Below are 15,835 nucleotides of genomic sequence, written 5' to 3'. Positions count from 1 at the left end.
TTTGACATACACTGGTTGTCTGACTTTAATCAAGTCAAATAAACTATCCGAGTCAAAGGCAACTCTCTAAAAGTTTGAATTGTGAGGGCCATTGGTAGAGAGATTTTCCTCATGGGTTTTTTTATAGTAATGAAGTCATAGATCTGTTCCCTCCCAAATGACAAATGGTTGTTCAAGTGACTTTGATTCATTGTTAGCAGGTTCCTTCTGCAATCACAATCCAAAAGGAGCAAAAGGCAAGTTCTTGACTGCAGTAGCAAGGTTTTTAAGCAGAATTCCAACTTTTCCTTACTTCTCAGCTTGTTCTCCTTTTTCCTCACCTTTCTCCCTCTTTCTCTCCTTCTTCCTTGCTAATGACACTTTTGACACTTAATTCCCTCTTGCTATTTTGCGCCTTTTATGAAGGTTTATGACCTTAAAAAAAGCATTATTCTCAGCTATCATGATGATCAAAGATTTCTTTTTTCTGTGAATAATAACAATAACAATAAGCATGACAAAAGAATAACTTAAAGTTGCATATCTTTACACTTAACAAAATGCATTCATGTACATCTTATTTTTAGAAGTAAATTATTTTCTTTTCTCCTTTTGGTTTATCAGATTTCATTGTCTGTCCTTAGTGAAATAAATTATTGATTGCAGCATTCTGACATAATTAGTAACATTAATAAAGGATTTATCAGAGACAATAGACCAGAATTTTCCTATCTAATGAGATTACACATTACAAAAAAGTAACTAATTTAATGATGAGCCAGTAGTAGGCTAGTAATGGACACAGGCTCATTTGTAGACAATTAAAGCTTGTTTTCTTAGTGTTTGTTAAAATTCTGGCCATAGAAGGATCCATAATTGCATGTTTGTGTTTTTGCCATTAGGTTGGGTCAGAAGACATGCACTAATATTTCACAGACAATCACCACAGGAGCATCTTAAAAGATGCCCCCAATGTTCCATTATAATCAAGGTTTAAAACTACAATTGATACTCCCTGGTACCTTAACCTGACTTCTCTACAATATCCCTCCTTCCTTCTTTTCAGGTGTAAATAAAACCTTATTTCCACTCCCTTTCCCCACTATTGTCTCCTCCTCCCCCTCCCCCTCCCCCTCCCCCTCCCCCTCCCTAGGCAAGCCACTTAACCCTGTTTCCCTCAGTTTCCACATATGTAAAATGAATTTGAGAAAGAAATGATGAACCTCTTCAATATCTTTGCCAAGAAAACCCCAAATGGAATCATTAAGAGTTGGACACAACTGAAAAATGACTGAACACACACATTTATATTTTAGAAATTGTCAAATACTATACATCAGGACTTTACCTGTATTGTTGACTGTCTAGAGTTAAGAAAGTGATGGAAACATTTTTTTTTAGCTTTTTTGCAAGGCCATTGGGTTAAGTGCCTTGCCCAAGGCCACACAGCTGGGTAATTATTAAGTGTCTGAGGCTGGATTTGAATTTAGGTACTCCTGACTCCATGGCGGATGCTCTATCCACTGCACCACCTAGCTGCCCCTTGGAAACATTTTTAAGAATGCAGATTAATCTTTAAAGTATGTAATTTGTACTTTGGAGAGTTGTTAATTTTTTTAAAAAAATCTTTATCATCACATCCCTGGTCAAATTTGAGCTTTATCTAAAAAAATTATGGATTCATCAAGTGAATGTGAGAGTAAAATGGGGATAATCTCGTTCTAGGGAATGGTGTGAACAAAAATTAAAGGTGGAAAATGTCAGCATGTGTTCAGGCAATGGTAGTTAGTGAAACTGGGAACCCAACACAAATTTGTAAATAGCATTTTCCCCTTTCTTAAGGAGCAGCTCCATGGTGGAATGGATAGAGTCCTTAGTCTGAAGTCAGGAAGAGCTGAGTTCAAATTCACCCTATTTACTAGCTCTGTGACCCTGTCAAGTCATTTATCCTCTGTCTTAGATTCCTCATCTCTAAAAATGGGAATAATAATAGTTAATTGTAAAACACTTTAGGTTTTTTTTTTTTTACAAGGCAAATGGGGTTAAGTGGCTTGCACAAGGCCACACAGTTAGGCAATTATTAAGTGTCTGAGACTGGATTTGAGCCCAGGTACTCCTGACTCCAGGGCCGGTGCTTTATCCACTGTGCCACCTAGCCACCCCATTGTAAAACACTTTAACCACAGGTAATTACTATATAAATGTTTCTCATTATTATTATTGATCTGTTATAGCTCATGTAGCACCTGGGGTGCTTTTTTTTTGCATATATGTCCTCAAAAATGTTCTCCCAGGTTCAAGGTTCACTGTGAATCTTCATCTGCTCTAAACCAGAATTCACAATACCTCTCCAATGTGCTTACTTTTACCATTCAGCCAGAGGACACATTAGTTTGAAACTAAACTCTTTTAGGCAAATAGCAAGGCAAAATAAAAATCAAGAGAAGATCTCCTCCATGTACTGATGGGGTGTACTTTCAGAAGTTATCATGGCTCTAGTAATAAATAGAATATAGTAATAACATAGAAATTATACACATAGAAAATATAACACACTTGGAGGGCATTACATGTAGGGAAGATGTATGAATAGACACATATTAGAGAGCTCTGTGGTCCAGGTACATTTGTAGAGAGCTCCCATCTCAGCAACCCATGTGACCAGGGCTGATGGGTATCCCAGGGTTTCAGTGTGCAGAACTGCCAATGTCTTCTGATTCAAGTACTGCTGTCAAATGCTTTCTGCTGTTCCTGGTTTCATCTCTACTAAATTTTGGATTGTTTCTGCTGGGTGGTGTGGTGGATAGTACCAGCTCTAGAATCAGGAGGACCTGAGTTCAAATCCAGACTCAGACTATTGACACTTACTAGCTGTGTGACTTTGGGCAAGTCACTTAACCCTATTGCCTCACATCCAGGTTCACCTCCAGTTTTCCTGATTCACATCTGACCATTGGACCCAGATGACTCTGGAGAAGAAAGTGAGACTGGTGACTTAGCACAGCACTCCCTCACTCAAATCCAGGTCATGGCATCACCTTCCTGATGTCACAATCTTATTTGAGAACAAAGGACAAACATCATCATCATCATCATCATCATCATCATTGTCATTGTCATCATCATCATCAACATCGAGGTCATCTATTTCTCTCTAGGATTATTTCTAAAAAGTCTTTCTCTGACAAGGAATGATGGCTATCTTTAATGAATAACTATTAACCCTCCCACACAACTATTTGGTTTGGCTTAGGCAATTTAAAAAACTTTTATTAGATTCCTGATTGAGTGTAAACTGTTGTGCTCCTAATCTATTTCAGGGACTCCGGTAAAAAACACCCTATGGAATCTGGGGCACCTCAGGTGAGTCTTGATGCCAGGATCTTCTTTGATTGGAATTCAAATGAAATAGCTAAAGCAGGTAGGGTCTACCTCACTTCTTAATATGCAAATCTGCCAGTCACAGAATTACAGGTGCTTTTTGTGCTATATTCTGGCTGAGATACATCTCCCAAACTCCACTTACACATGTGAAAAACAGAATAATTTATATACCCATTAAAGGCTAAATACAATAAATAACTTCATTACATTAAGTACTTTTATTTGCAATAAAATTTGGTTATATGGTATAATTTAAAATGTCGTTAGAAATACATTCCCAGTCTTCCAGCCTGGCAACAAGGAGTATCGTTCCAAGTGTCCTTGTAAAGAATTAGTGAAAAGTACTAGCAAGTGTAACACACTTGAACCACTGAGAGGATGGGAACACAGCCATTTGCACCAGTGAATTTCTAATGTTTCATATGCCAGTCAATCGTTAAACAATTGTTAAGTACCTGTGGGGTGCTAGGCATTGTGCTAAAGCTAGTGTAAAAATAAGGGGGAAAAATAGTTCCTGTCCTGAACCAGCTAATGAAGGAAGACAACATTGAAAAATAAGTTGAAAAGGAGGTGAGGGTAGGAATTATTTTTTATTTGCCATGCTATTTGACTAAAAAGAGCTTTAGTTTCAAACTAATGTATCCTCTGGCTGAATGGTAAAAGTAAGCACATTGGAGAGGTATTGTGCGTTCTGGTTTGTGGCATTCAAACCAAGCAGAGCTTCTAATGCAAAGTGGAAAGTTCAGATTCCCAACTCTTTATTAAAAAAAATTGGGGGAGAAATATAGTACTCCACCTGTCAATCCTTTAATCCTGAGGAGAGAGAGCTGAGAAGATAGTGAGTATGTAAAAATGGGTAATCTGCATATTGATGAGATTTCAGGTAATCATCTTATCCTAAGTGAAGTATGACTTTCTGTGGAATCCAAATCAAGGGTTTTCTGGTAATGAATCTGTCCCATATTACAGTATCTGGATACAATCTGCTTGCCTTAGATAGAAAAGCAAAATAACTCATCATTTATAATGTCATGAGTACAAGTATGCTTTTACATATTAAAATGGCTCTCAAAAATAGGTCAACACCTGAATTTGAATCCTGGCTTATATATTTACTAATGTATGATCCTGGGGATGCCACTTATATGTATACATGTCTGTGTGTGTGTGTGTGTGTGTGTGTGTGTGTGCGTGTGTGTGTGTAAGGAGAAGGAGAGAGAGAGAGAGAGAGGCAGGGATGGGGAGATGGGGTGGGGGGTGGGGTGGAGAAATTTCCCAAGTCCACTTACACGTCTGAAAATCGGAATGATTTATAATATACCCATCATAGGTTAAATACAATAAATCTCTGAGCTTCAGTTTCATCATTTGTAAAATGTAGAAAATAATTGCCCTTACTCTTAAGGTTACTGTAGATAAACCATCTGCAAAATATTTATAGATGTTAATTATAACTATTATTACTTATAAGTAGAAATTGAGGCAGAGAAACAATAAATAACAGGCAAAGTAAAAATCATCGAATCTGGACATGATTGATTTTCAAAGGAGACAATGCTTTAGCCAATCAGGTCAATTGTCAATTTAATTGAAGCAGAGATCTTACTTCCATAGCTGTATGCAGCATGTGTAATAAATGAAGAAACAGATGAATAATTGTGATTTATGAGATTCTTCCTGCTTCTGACATTTCATTATTTTATGCAGAAATGGTATTTGTGGAATGTGCTTTGAAGATCATGCCACCTTATCTTGCTATGGGATAAGAAAGGATCAGCCTTCTCATTCTGTTGTTTTGTTTATTCTGTTAGCAAAGAGTTGTACCATAAACAATATTCTATCTTTGTCTGCTTTATGTTTCCCTGAAAATCCTTCAGCTAGGATGGAAAAGAAATGACAAGAATGTAAAATAACAGCTACAAGTATATTTCTTGTTTGAAAACAGTTTCAAAACTTCAAACATTGTCTCTGTTCACAGGCAAACAGGTTGGTTGAACTGATGGCTCAATGTGGTTTTTTGTTCCTTTCAAAAAATTCATTCAAATACTGTGAAAAATTACATGATCCTAAAAACATAGATTGAGTTCACTTTTACACTTTTAACTGAGCTATGTTCTTTAGAAAAAGCAACTGCTCCTTTTGAACCAAAGAGAATTTTATTAAGAAAAAATATTACACGTGTATAAAGGCATCTCTAATTAATAAAGTTCTCTTCAACTTCTCTCTTTGCCTTTGTCCTAAGTGAGACAGGAATTGAATTTCAAGAGAAATGGAGATAGGATTTATTGTGTATTCTAACATTCTGTGGCTCAGCATCATGACATAGGTACTGAAAAGCTCAACCTCCATTATGGATTTTAATGGACCAAAGTTCTGTTCTTATTCTGTTCTTATCTCAGAATTTTGGGAAGCCTAGTTTGATGAAGATAGAAAGCTTTAAAAACAAGGATAAGAGAGTTAAATCTGGTAGACACTGCATAGGTCATCTATGCCAATCCTCCCTCAATGCAAAAATCTGTTTTTCAGCATCCCTAGCAAATGGTTATCCTGGTTCTGATTGACTATCTCCAATAACTGGAGACTCTGTACTTCATGATTCACCACATTCCATTGGTGGGTAACTCTACTTACTAGTATAAAAAGAAAAAAAATATTATTGCTATAAGTAAATTTGGAGTTACTCCCCAAATAACTGAATTTGAAAGATAAATACAAAATTTTGTTGTTTGTGTAATTAGCACATAGTAGGTGATTTTGGCACATAGTAGATGCTTAATAAATGTCTAATGATTGTTATATATTGTAAAGACCACTTTTTAACCACAAGCAACATTAAGTGCAAAGTAGGTAGGTAGCCCAGATGATAGAATGCTTACTCTAGAGTCAGGAGGACCTAATTCAAATCTGACATCTGTACTCAGAACCTGGGCAAGTCATTTAATCCTGTTTGCTTCAGTTTCTCATATATAAAATGAGCTGGAGAATGAGTTGGTAAACCAATGTCTTTGCCAAGAAAACCTAAAATGGAGTTACAAAGTGTTAGACATGAGTGGAATGACTCAACAATATTATGAACATGCCACATAAAAGACATTGTGTGAGACTTTTTTTTTATGCCTGTGGACATCCTCCTCCCCCCAGTCATACTAAAGAAAAGCTGATCCTGTTATAATGTGCATATGAAATATTATGTTCTTGGGAGGACATCTTTTAGAAAACAGATGGTTCCTTGTTGAAAACCAAACAGGATTATGGTGTTTGCATGCAATAAATCTTGAGCTTTTGATTTTTTTTGAAACAGGCTTTTTTCCAATCCCCTTCATTCCCTTCCATTCTGTTTTGAAGTGTAAAAGCCTACTGATATCAGTATAGAAATTCCCTATCCTTATGCAACCAATCGAATAAAAATAAAATCCCATTTAAAAGAATATTTTTATGGAGTTTGGCTGAATAAAATAAAACCATTTCTAGGCCCTAGCAGATGGCCCTTATTTACAGTGATCTGCTGACCTGCTTTTATAAACATTCTAGGAAAGAAAAAATTCAACAGGAGCAGATGCCTTCACTGTTCCTCTCTATTGAGAAATTGCTCCTTATGACAGTGGTCCCCTGTTGATATTAATCATTTGTAAGATAAATGTATTTGAGTATGTTAAGACATTTTCTTAAAATTTGGCAAGTTTTTCAAAACCTTATGGTGGTGTTTTGAATATGTGTGAAAACAGTGTTATTTTTAGGGAATCTGAGGGTTAGTGGTTGCAAGATGGGGCTCAGAGTTGTTAGCAGAGTCAGGAAGGTGAAAATGAGGAAGATTTCAGAGTCCATCTGAGAACTATCAGATGTAAAGCATTAAGATGGCTATCAGTGGCCACATTGAACAGCTGAGCCTGTGATGAAGGAGAGCCACTTAGAGGCAGGTGAATAAGAAGTACCTACAACTCCGATGAAAGAGGGTCAAGGTGACAAAAGATCAAGTTGCTAGTTATCATTCCTGGGAAAGAGAGACAGAATAGTGTCACAGAAAAGCTCTACTTGGACTCTCTGGTCCTCAATTCCTTCATCTATAAAGTGATTAATTTGAACTAGATGATCTAGAATTCTTCCTACTGTCAATAATATGGTCAGACTCTCAGAGTTCCGTTTTTTAAGATATGTTAAGTTTGAGAAGTGTAAAGGGTATTCAGGTCAAAATAATTAATAGGACTCCCTCAGGGATTTGACTGGATATATAGTGGAATCATCTGTATATAGATGATAATTAAACACTTGGGAGAATAGTGAATACTCTCCCAAAATAAAGAAGGCTACATCTCTCCCTATATGTTCTAAAGACACCCCTGAGGTACTGAGGTATCATTTTTCTAATGTTAACAATTTTATCTCCCCTCCTCACCCCATTCTGGCTAGGTTTCCTACCATTAACCTTCATATCTAGCCTAACAACCATTTTGTTCAATTAATATAAATTATCTTTTGAAAAGAGATTTTACTTTGAGAATATAATAACAATGGAAGTACAAACATTTTCTTCGCAAGACTTCTGGTGACTCTTCTCTCTGTCACTACCTTGGTCCCTGAGGAGTGTGGCCTCATTTAATATAGTTTCTACATAATATCAGTCCTACAAAGTTCACATCCAAATGCAGCATCACTGGCCAGGGTTCTGAAAGTTGCTCTTTGCTCCTGGGTACCTGAAAGCTAGACAGGCTAGCTGCAAACCCTGGAATGGTCTCTACTTCCAGACATCCTAGTGACTCAGTCCGGTGACTTTTTTTTTTTAGTTTTTGCATGGCAATAGGGTTAAGTGACTTGCCCAAGCCCACACAGCTAGGTAATCATTAAGTGTCTGAAGTCAGATTTGAACTCAGGTACTCCTGACTCCAGGGCTGGTGCTCTATCCACTGCGCCACCTAGCCGCCCCTAGTCTTGTGACTTTTTGAAACTTTCAGGGTTATAACCTCTAAACTACTTTACCTGAAATGAAAGAACTGCTAAAGCAAAAAAAAAAAAAAAAAAAAAAAAAAGAGGTCCCTATTCATAAGCCTCAGTAATTCCCTTACAGCATTCTCTCTCTTCTCTCACCGGAAATAAAATCACACAAAGTGAAGCGACCTGCTCTAGAAGCCTTTAGCCTTTTGAATGTCCCTGTTTTAGTTGCACACCCAAATATCAAAGAGATTCCCTATTCCCTACATGGGTGGCAGACTGAAAGCAGTTGCTGAATATTTGTGCATATTCCAAAACCCATGAAGGAATAGCATCAGCTAAGGACTCTATAATTGCTCCTAAATATTAGATTCATTGATTGACCAGTTCTCAGGATTAAAAGGGTCAATCCCTAGTTACTCAGGAAAGACTGGTAAAGTTAAAGTATAATAATCAAAAGGTAATCACAAGTATAGTTAAAAACCATAATCCAAATTCAATCCATTGATAGTATCATAACTAAACTAAGTAAATAGTGGGATAAAGGAAAGGGAAAATGGGAACTAAGGTATGGATGGTGATCAGGGTAATCCTAAAAGGGAATGGTAAATGTAGGCTACTATGAAAATGAGTTGTTAAGTGACCTAGTTTATGTATTTGTGCACATTGGTGTGGTGTTCCCAGCTATCTTGGATCTTAAAGGAGGCACAGTTAAGGTGTCTTGGATCAAGACATAATTACAATAATAAGAAAGACATTTACAAAGCTTTTTAACATTTTAAAAGCACTTTCCTTATATTAACTCTGTAAGAGTTGTTGTTCTGTAAGAATAAGTATGATTATGATTATCTCTATTTTTCAGAAGAGGAAACTAAAGCATAAATAGGGTAAATAGCTAGTAAATGTCTAAGGTAAGATTTGAATCCATATCTTCTGACTCCAAGGTACTGAGCATTTGTTGGTAGGAGCACGTGACAAAAACAACAAATTAATTCTATATTTGGAATTAATAACAGTATTTCATTTGTATACTGCAGTGATCGATGTCCATTTTCATCTTCTTCCCCTGATTCAGATCTGTCCTTGCTCATGTTAATTCCTTGTATCCTCAGCTTCAGCCCAACCCATTCCTTTAGGAAACTGCTTTTAATGGTCATTACCTCTTTCAACCAAACATAATTAAACATCTAGTTATTAAGCACCTGCTTTTCTGGGACACAACATGGAATCAGAAACTTTAGACACTCAATAACAATCATTAAGAAAGCCCCTATTCTGTGTCAGGCATCAGGGAGGCATAAGGGACCCAAAGGGTTCTCTCAAGAACTTACTTTCTATTGTGGGAAATCACATATACATATAGAGTATATTCAAATTAGAAGATAATTTTAGGGGGGAAGACCCTTGAACTGTTGAGATCAGCTATAGAAAGAATCTTGAAGGAGATATGGGATTCTAAAGGTGTAAGTGAGGAGGCAGTGGGTTTCTGTATGGTGGGAAATGCAGTATTTTATGGGGGGGGAATATCAAGAAAGTAAATTTTTCTTTGCTTTAAATGCATGAAAGCTTTGTGAATGGAGTAAGGTTGGAAAAGCAGACTGGGGCTAGGATTTGAAGAGTTTTGCATAGCAAACAGGAGTTTTTATTTATTTTTAAAGGGAGCCACTGGAGTTAATTGAGAAGGTGAATGACATTTTCCTGCAAAGAAGGAAAATCACTTTGGTAGCAGGATAGCAGGTGGAAATACACCTTACCATTCACTTTCATGGAACTTAAATTTTAGGAGGGATATTTGATACATGCCTCCCTGAGGCAGATCATACACCTTACCATCTACCTTCTTGGGTTCACATTTTAGAGAGGGGTATTTGATACATGCTAAAAGAAAATTCTGATACATAGTGCAGCAAGACATTGAAGATTACTTTCTGATGGTGCAGAGGATCCTCAGTGTATGAGGGAGAAAAATGTTTGCCACTAAAATCAAAGATCAGAGTATTTCCTCACCTGCATGACTTAGAATTTGAGTTGAACTTTAAAGGATGTGAAGTGAGGAATTATTCAACTGCAAAATATTTCAAAAACAAAGACACAGGGTGAGGAAGCACAGGCTGCATTTAGGAATGACAAACAATATAATTTAGTGATAGCATAGGCTTCACATAATATACCATAAAATAGCCTGGCAAAGTCCTCATGAATTGTCAAGGATTCTGAATGAGGCAAAGGGAGATGAACATTATTTGGCAGGAACTAATGATAGGTTTTGAGTACAGTAGTGGCAAATCTGGTTTTATGCATGAGGAGGGAATTAGTATGCAACAAAATGAAGGATAGATAGGAAGAGAGAGAGAGTAGAGTGTGAATAACAACTGACAGTAAATCAACATTTTAAAGTTATATACATGGTTTCATATAACAGTGAGGTAGGTTCTACGGTCTTCATTCTCTAGTGGAGAAAACTAAGGATGAAATAGGTCTAGGGATTTATCCATGAGTAAAAGGCTCAAACCCAAGACTTCTAGACTATATGACTAGTATTCTATCTATTGAACTTTGCTATTGTGATCTGGACTGAAAGGTCAAAGATTGTACCCAAGATACAAGGAGGACTTAAAAGTTTGAGTTGAACTTCAAAGGATGGGAAGCTATTGTGATCAACTAGACAAGGAGGGTATAGGGTTGGGTAAATGAGATGAGACTGGAGGAAATGGGTGTAAGAGGCATTGTGGTGATATTATAAACACAACTTGTTAGCTGATTGTATATATAAAAAGTGAGAACAAAAGAAAAAGTCAAGAATAATATCAAGGCTTCAAACACAGCAGACTGAGTGGATGGTAGTGCCAGAGACAAAGATTTTGAATTTCAGGGAGGAGCAGATGTTTGGGGAAAGATAATAAGCCTGGTTTTAGACATACTGAATTGAGGGTAGAATTCCAGATGAAAATGTCCTGTAGCCAACTGGAACTTCAGGTTTGGAGCTGGGACAAAGAAATGAAGGTCAGAAATACAGATTTGAGAATCATCTGCAAAATGGTGATAATTGAAGCTTTGAGAGTGACTTAGATTGTCAAGGAAGAGATTGAAAAGAGAGAGGAGATAAAGGTCAGAGACCAAACCAGAAATCTTTTGTCTGTCTTTTCTCCTCTCTCAAATCTGTGGTCTGAGTTCAGACAGTTCTTTGCCCCATCACCTTGCTAATGTAACAAGATCCTTAACCCTCCACTTCCCTTCAGTTTATTTTCTACACAAATGTCAAAATAATCTTCCTAAAGTATAAGTATGATCACATCATTCATCTAGGAATTCCCTATTGTCTCTAAGATAAAATGCAAGCTGAGTCTGGCAAAATCCTGTTCAATCTGGCTTCAACCTACCATTCTGGCCTTTATTTTATCTTATTCTCCTATGTTCCAGGCAGCTGAATTACTAATACTACCTGCTGTGGTTGCACATTATCACAGGTCAGTCTCCATTCCCTCATTTCCAGTCTCAACTCAGGTGCTACCTCTTCCGGAAGCCTTTTATCTTTTTCTTCCCCTCCTCCCAATGATTAATGCTATTTCATTCATCTTATCTCTATTCATTAGTAAACTTCTTGAGAGTCAGAATCTTCTCAGTTTTTGTTTAGTTTTGCTTTGCTTTGCTTTTGTATCTTTAGTTTTGGCTCCCTGTTGTTGAATAATTCCTCACTTCCCATCCTTTAAAGTTCAACTCAAATTTTAGATCCTCCTTATATCTTGGTACAACCTTTGACCTTTCAGTCCTAGGGAACTATATTTTGAACACATGTATCCCACCCTTACCTTCCCGTGCACTGTGCAAAGGAATGTAAATTTTGATGGCTGATACCTCCCTTAATTATCTAGGGATTTACTTGCTAGATTTCTTAGGGATTTATCCTTAATCCCAAATCATTCTGGTTCTCTTTGCTGGGTCAACAATAGGCCAAGTCTCATTTGATCATAGTTTGAACCTGATAAATAGCAATTGTTTCTGTTTTGGCCAGAAACCCTGAGGGTCTTCTCTTCCCAGTTTTTTGTTTTATGTAAGTAAAAGTAAGTAAAAAAAAAAAGGTTATTTTTTGTTTCATTTTTTTTTTAACCTAGCCTTAATCACTGAATGGGCTTTGCCCAGTCAAACCTAGATCATTAAAGACCTTAGTTTAAAAAGGTCAAATTCTTCCATTGCATTCAGGTCCATCTCTAGTCATCCTGATTTATATTTTGCCACTGGACCTAGAAAGTGAGGCTGATGATTTTGTGCAGACCTCCTTCACTTAAATCCAATTCACTTGCAAGTCATGGAAACATCTCCCTGAACTCTTGGTCCTTTTGAAAAACAAAGGACAAAAAAAAACAACATCAACAGTTTAGCAGGACTTCTCCCTTGAACACAGTACTTAATGAACTTTTATAGATGATGATAACGATGTTTATAGAAGAAGCAAAGGTCAAGATTGGCCAGATCATTAAAATGGAAAGTATTCTGGCCAGAGTAAAACTATCCCTGTTAGAGACTATGATTCATCCAGAGCCATTTCTGTAGAAAATGCAAACTTCTGGGGTAACTATGCTGTATAGTTAATGATTTTGAAATCATTTTTATTTTAATATAATAGAAATTCCAAAACATTTTTTGGGAGACCAGAGCTGTGATTTCATTGGTTTAGGGATCTCATGAGGAGGAAATCTCTCTTTACTCATGTAGATCAGCATGAGCTCTATAATTTACCATCTTAGATTGTCAGTGGGGCATTGAGGATTAGAGTTGTTTATCCATCGGTACAGGACAGCTAGGTGGCATAGTGAGAAGATAAAATTCTTGATCTGGAGTCAGGAAGACTCATTTTCGTGAGTTCAAATCTGGTCTCACACATACTAGCTGTGTGACCCTGGGCAAGTCGCTTAACCCTACTTGCCTCAGTTTCCTCATCTGTAAAATAATCTGGAGAAGGAAATGGGGGTCATGAAGAGTCAGACATAACTGAAACGTTGAATAACAACAGTAGTTACATAGCCAATTTGTCACAGAAGGGACTTGAATGCAGGTTTTCCTTAGCCTGAGAATGGCTTTCTATACATTGCTTCAAACCCCAAATATGCTATTCCAAAACACACAGAAAGGACTCACATCCACACACTGCCTTGCTACTTCCAGGATTGTACTATCATCATCAAACTAGCAAAAGAAGCTAAGTACTCTGGTTCTTCAAGAACAAGTGCTTCAGAGAAATAATTGTAGGCAATAACAGAGCCAACTGAGCAGGTAGGAAGTTAAATCAACTAGAACTAGAAGAGAAACCACTAGCCTGGAAGAAAGAAGTTTTGGCAAAATGCAAAGGAATGCTGAACAGATAGGGGACTATGGAAATAAGGAAAATTCTGTTACCTCTAAAAGTGTTGGGTTTTTTGGCAAAGCAATAGGAATTAAAAGACTTGCTCAGAGTCTGGGATAGAAAGTGTCAAATGTCCAAGAATGAATTTGAACTCAGTTCCTTCTGAGTGCAGGACCAGTACTCTATCCACTGCACCATCTATTTCTAAAATCTCAGCAGCAACTTGGAGGCAATATAGACTAGTGGGAATGTTATAGGACTTGCTATTAAAAGAACCAGATTCAAATTTTTTTTTTAGGTTTTTTCCCACAGCAAATGGGGTTAAGTGGCTTGCCCAAGGCCACACAGGTAGGTAATTATTAAGTGTCTGAGGCCAGATTTGAATTCAGGTACTCCTGACTCCAAGGCTGGTGCTCTATCCACTGTGCCACCTAGTCGCCCCACAGATTCAAATCTTAACTACTGTTTATTAGCTATGAGTGTAGGTACTTCATAATTTTTCTCTGTGCCTCAGTTTCTTCATTTGTAAAATGGGATTAATAATATTTATACTAGGTCCGTGATAACTTTTGCATCCTATGATTCTATCTTTCAAAACTTCTGTGAATCTCTGAGATAAAAGCATTTTATAACCACATGTATAAACTATTTTAATTTTTAATTCACAGGGGAAAAGAATAGATCACATAGTAGAGAAATATAGTAGAGGTCAGAAGAACTGAATCTCATTCTAGTTTCTAACAGTGATATAAGAATTTGGATGTATCATTTAATCTTTCAGTCAGATTTTCCATCTGCTAAATATAGATAATATTTACTACTAAGTTACTATGTTAGGGTGCTCCAAGTACCAATAAGGTTATAATTGCAATGTGCTTGAAAATATTTAGATGAAAAGAGTTAGTGAAAGGCTCTTCATTATTTAATTTCTTTATAGCTTGGAGGATTTTCCTGCAGTTCTTCTGGCTTATTTCAGAACAGTTTAAAGGACAGAAAACAAATCTGGTAAGATATGTAGAATGTTTCCCCTTATCTCTCCCTTCAAGTGGTCCCACCAAGCATTTGGTTGGAGCCCTTGGTTAACACATTAACCTCTCGCATCATACCAGAAAATGAGTTTTGTAGATTATTCCTATTCCCTAAGGAACCTATAACCACATCATAAAACTACAATATTTTCAGCATAATTTTCAGTATCTATTCGGTCCAGACCTGGGATTAGAATAATAAGGGTATAAATAAATAAATCAGGATTGAAAGGCATTAAAGAAGTGCAAAGAATTTATTTTTTCCCTTCTTTTACTATCTATTTGTCATTTGGACAATAATCAAGTTAATTCATTGAGTCAAAGATTTTCTCCATACAGAGTGTCAAAAGAACGTCATGAATATCCTTAGCTGAGGGGGGGGGGATTTCCATCCTCCACTCCCTTCTTTTAATTCAGCTCCCACAAAGGCATAATTTCTGGGTTTTAGAGATGATGGAGAGTTTGGGAAGGTCTTATTTCCTCTTAAGATGTGATCAACCTCTTTCCCATATCAACCAGCATCCCAGATCTTTTTTAATGACTATAGCAAGGTTGAAATTACTTTTAATGTTTCAAAAGGCTTGTGATACCCAGTTCACTGAACTGAATAGCTTTTCCCAGGATGGAGCATCTCAGTTGCTGAAATTAAGTGCTGGTCCTAAGGTTTCAGATAAGCTAGAGATAGAGAGAAAGTGAAAATGTAATCAGAAAAGCTATCACTTTCCATAGCTGCAATTTAGGCATATTTTATTAGATGGCTTAGACCAACTGTTAGTTCAATTAAGTTTTTTTCAAAGTACACCGAGGTAAGATTTTCATATGGGTATGATGGTGATAAAGAAGAAATAGAGCTTTTATTATAGATAACCATGAACTATATCTTCAGATAAAACCAGGTTGGTTTAGTTTGGGGCAAATTATCATAAATGAAAAATGAAAATGAAAAAGAATGAATGAATGAAAAAACCATATATTTAGTTTTTATTGTATATAGACTAAATTCCAAGCTTTGGGAATACCAACAGAATAAGCAGGACAATTCTTTTTCTTGAGAAGTGCACATTCTTATAGATGGAGACAACACATATAAGAAGTTTCTGCCGAAGTCAAATGGAAAGATCCTGTAGTCCTTAAGGTATGGAAGGAAAACAAAATATATTGCATCTACTTTAATGGT

General features: G+C 36.7%; 1 long non-coding RNA gene across 1 annotated transcript; it reads left to right on the top strand.

Moving 5' to 3' along the window:
• The first annotated feature begins 3,182 nt into the window (after positions 1–3,182).
• LOC141500582 (uncharacterized) lies at positions 3,183–15,749 on the top strand. Its single transcript, XR_012471976.1, has 3 exons — positions 3,183–3,342; positions 14,568–14,635; positions 15,715–15,749. It is a non-coding gene; the product is annotated as an uncharacterized LOC141500582 (long non-coding RNA).
• Positions 15,750–15,835: the final 86 nt, after the last annotated feature.

This window comes from Macrotis lagotis, chromosome X, assembly GCF_037893015.1.
Source record: "Macrotis lagotis isolate mMagLag1 chromosome X, bilby.v1.9.chrom.fasta, whole genome shotgun sequence".
NCBI lineage: Eukaryota > Metazoa > Chordata > Mammalia > Peramelemorphia > Peramelidae > Macrotis > Macrotis lagotis.
The sequence above is the reverse complement of the archived record's forward strand: the minus strand, read 5'-3'. Positions and strand labels throughout refer to the sequence as shown.